The sequence below is a fragment of the Xenopus laevis genome, chromosome 4L, assembly GCF_017654675.1.
Source record: "Xenopus laevis strain J_2021 chromosome 4L, Xenopus_laevis_v10.1, whole genome shotgun sequence".
NCBI classification, from domain to species: Eukaryota; Metazoa; Chordata; class Amphibia; order Anura; family Pipidae; genus Xenopus; species Xenopus laevis.
This window is the reverse complement of record NC_054377.1, coordinates 145029976-145033596: the sequence shown is the minus strand read 5'-3', so window position 1 is coordinate 145033596 and position 3621 is coordinate 145029976. Positions and strand designations below refer to the sequence as shown.

At 44.0% G+C, this 3621-nt stretch overlaps 3 non-coding genes across 3 annotated transcripts; all 3 read left to right on the top strand.

Moving 5' to 3' along the window:
* Positions 1-918: 918 nt before the first annotated feature.
* On the top strand, positions 919-991 carry trnat-ugu. The gene has a single exon. It is a non-coding gene; the product is annotated as a tRNA-Thr (tRNA).
* A 1282-nt stretch (positions 992-2273) lies between these two features.
* On the top strand, positions 2274-2346 carry trnat-ugu. Its single transcript has one exon. It is a non-coding gene; the product is annotated as a tRNA-Thr (tRNA).
* Positions 2347-3168: 822 nt separating this feature from the next.
* Positions 3169-3241, top strand: trnat-ugu. Its single transcript has one exon. It is a non-coding gene; the product is annotated as a tRNA-Thr (tRNA).
* Positions 3242-3621: the final 380 nt, after the last annotated feature.

Below are 3621 nucleotides of genomic sequence, written 5' to 3'. Positions count from 1 at the left end.
ACTAAAGCGCGAAGCGCCGAACGCTAGCGTTAATTCGCTAGCGTTGGCCATTTTCGCTACTGCGCAAATTCACTAACAAACGCTGGCTAGTGTTACTTCGCAACCTTACGCCAGGCGAATCTTCGCTAGCGACGAAACTACGCAAATTCACTAACTTGCGCAGTGTAGCGAACGCTACCTTTTACGCTAGACTTCCTTCGCCACCTCAGACCTGGCGAAGCGCAATAGAGTAGATAGGGATTGTTTCAAAAAAAGTCAACATTTTTTCTAGTCCCAAAAAACGCTGGCGTGTTTTCTACATGACGGGTGATAGGCTGAAAAAGATCGAAAATTTTTTGGGGCTCCCCTTCCTCCCCCCTACATTTCCTGACTCATGGCAACTTACCTAGACAGTGGGCACATGTGTAGGGCAAAATAAAATTTTTATTGGCTGATTTGAAGGTTTTCTAGGCATTTGTAGTGCAGATACGTGTTCCTCCATTGAAATTTGAATTTCGCGCCGTATGCAAATTAGCCTTCGCTAGCGCAACTTCGCTTTATATAGCGAAACAACGCTAGCGCAACTCCGCAACCTTTCGCTACCCCTGTGCGCAACTACGCATTTTAGTGAATTTGCGTAGTGCTGGCGAAAATTCGCCTGGCGAAGTGCGGCGAAGTTGCGCCTGGCGCAACTTCGATTCTTAGTGAATTTGCCCCTTAGTCTCTGCACTCTCTCCAGCTCATTTATATCCCTCTTAAGGACTGGAGTCCAAAACTGCCCCCATACTCCAGATGAGGCCTCACCAGGGACCTATATAGAGGCAGAATTATGTTTCCATCCCTTGAATTTGTGCCACTCCCAGAATTTACTTTTCCACGGCTGTGTAATGAAAGAAATACATCTTGTAAATATTGAACAAGGCACCTTTAGTAACAACTGGCTCCATAGCTCAGTGGTTAGAGCACTGGTCTTGTAGACCAGGGGTTGCGAGTACAATTCTCGCTGGGGCCTAACAGGTATCAATGATTTTTAATTCACACAAACAACTCTGCATATGATAAAAGATACCCCTTTATCTCACTATAATGTCCTCTTATGTACTTGTAAAGAGCAATCATGTCCCCTCAAAAGTGGCTATTCTCCAAGTACACAACCTCATAATTTAACTCTTCCCTCCCTCTAACCAGTTTAGTTGCACTTAGTCTCTGCACTCTCTCCAGCTCATTTATATCCCTCTTAAAGACTGGAGTCCAAAACTGCCCCCCATACTCCAGATGAGGCCTCACCAGGGACCTTTAAAGAGGCAGAATTATGTTTTCATCCCTTGAGTTAATGCCCTTTTTATACAAGAACTTTATTTGCTTTAGTAGCCACAGAATGACACTGCCTGGAATTAGACAACTTGTTATCCACAACAATCCCCAGACCCTTCTCAAGTAAAGAAACTCCCAACACACTGCTATTTAGTGTATAACTTGCATTTATATTATTTCTACCAAAGTGCATAACCTGCATTTTTCAACCTTGAACCTCATTTGCTGCCCGGTTTTCCAATGAACTCAGATCACTCTGAAAAGTGGCAGAATTCTTCATGGAACTTTTAGTTCTCTATAATTTAGTATCAACAAAAATAGAGACATTTCCCTCTGCAACTCGCTCACCAAATCCCCATCAGCACATTGGGGTGAGTGGGCAGATTTGGTGCATTGGACTTGAGACAGATAAAAACTAGTGAATGGCATTCAGAAAAGGTATATGTCCAGCACCCTGCCCCCCAGTTGTGCCCTAGGCTTGTGTCTCTTCTGCCCGCAGTTACCTCCCAGTCTTATGGTATTGTGATTTGTAATGTATCATATCCTTTATTAACCCTTATGACTTCAGACTCTCTGGCCTATAGATTTTAGGAACTGTAGGCCACTGAACAGCAGCACCACATTAGCAATTCTCCAGTCTCTTGGCTCCATTCTAGACCTCAATGAATCCTGAAAAATAAAGTAAAAAGGTTTGGCAATCACAGAGCTAAGCTTGGTTAGTACTCAGTAGGCATTGTGGCTGTGGCCAGGCCCCAGGTAGGGTTTTCGGGGCCCATAAAGGCAGCAGCTCCAGTAGGCCCCCGATCTGACGCCGGGTTCAGAAATGCAAAGGTTTCCTTGAGACATCCAGGCTCCATGTCTAGAAGAAAGAATTGGCTGAAGGAAGATCATGTGCCACTCCCAGAATTTACTTTTCCACGGCTGTGTAATGAAAGAAACACATCTTGTAAATATTGAACAAGGCACCTTCCATAACAACTGGCTCCATAGCTCAGTGGTTAGAGCACTGGTCTTGTAAACCAGGGGTCGCGAGTTCAATTCTCGCTGGGGCCTAACAGGTATTACTATTTTTTAATTTACACAAACAACCTTGCGTATGATAATCTCACTATAATGTCCTCTAATGTACTTGTAAAGAGCAATCATGTCCCCTCAAAAGTGGCTATTCTCCAAGTAAACAACCTCATCTTTCACAGTCTCCCCTCATAATTTAAGTCTTCCCTCCCTCTAACCAGTTTAGTTGCACTTAGTCTCTGCACTCTCTCCAGCTCATTTATATCCCTCTTAAGGACTGGAGTCCAAAACTGCCCCCATACTCCAGATGAGGCCTCACCAGGGACCTATAAAGAGGCAGAATTATGTTTTCATCCATTGAGTTAATGCCCTTTTTTATACACGAAAGAACTTTATTTGCTTTAGTGGCCACAGAATGGCACTGCCATTATTAACCCTTATGACTTCAGACTCTCTGGCCTATAGATTTTAGGAACTGTAGGCCACTGAACAGCAGCACCACATTAGCAATTCTCCAGTCTCTTGGCTCCATTCTAGACCTCAATGAATCCTGAAAAATAAAGTAAAAAGGTTTGGCAATCACAGAGCTAAGCTTGGTTAGTACTCAGTAGGCATTGTGACTGTGGTCAGGCCCCGGGAACGGGTGTGGGGGCCCATAAAGGCAGCAGCTCCAGTGGGCCCCCAATTCGACGCAGGGTTCTGAAATGCAAAAGTCTCAATGAGACATCCAGGCTCCATGTCTAGAAGAAATAATTGGCTGAAGAAAGATCATGTGCCACTCTCAGAATTTACTTTTCCAGGGCTGTGTAATGAAAGTAAGCCATTTTGTAAATATTGAGGACTGCACATTGAGCAGCTCCTGGCCCCATAGCTCAGTGGTAAAAGCACTGGTCTTGTAAATCAGGGATTGTGAGTTCAATTCTTGCTGGGGTCTAATAGGTAACCTTGCTATTACTCATACACAAACAACCCTGTATAGGATAATAAATACCCCTTTATCTGTTTATAATGTACTTGTAAAGAGTAATCATGTCTATTTTCCAAGGAAACAACCTCATCCATGACAGTCTCCCCTCACAATTTAAGTCTTCCATCCCTCTGACCAGTTTAGTTGCACTTGGTCTCTGCACTATCTCCAGCTCATTTATATCCCTCTTAGACATATTGACAATTTCCCAGCTGCCCCAAGTCATGTCCCCTCAAAAGTGGCTATTCTATGGACTAGAGCCCATAACTGCCCCCATACTCCAGATGAGGCCTCACCAGGGACCTATAAAGAGGCAGAATTATGTTTTCATCCCTTGAGTTAATGCC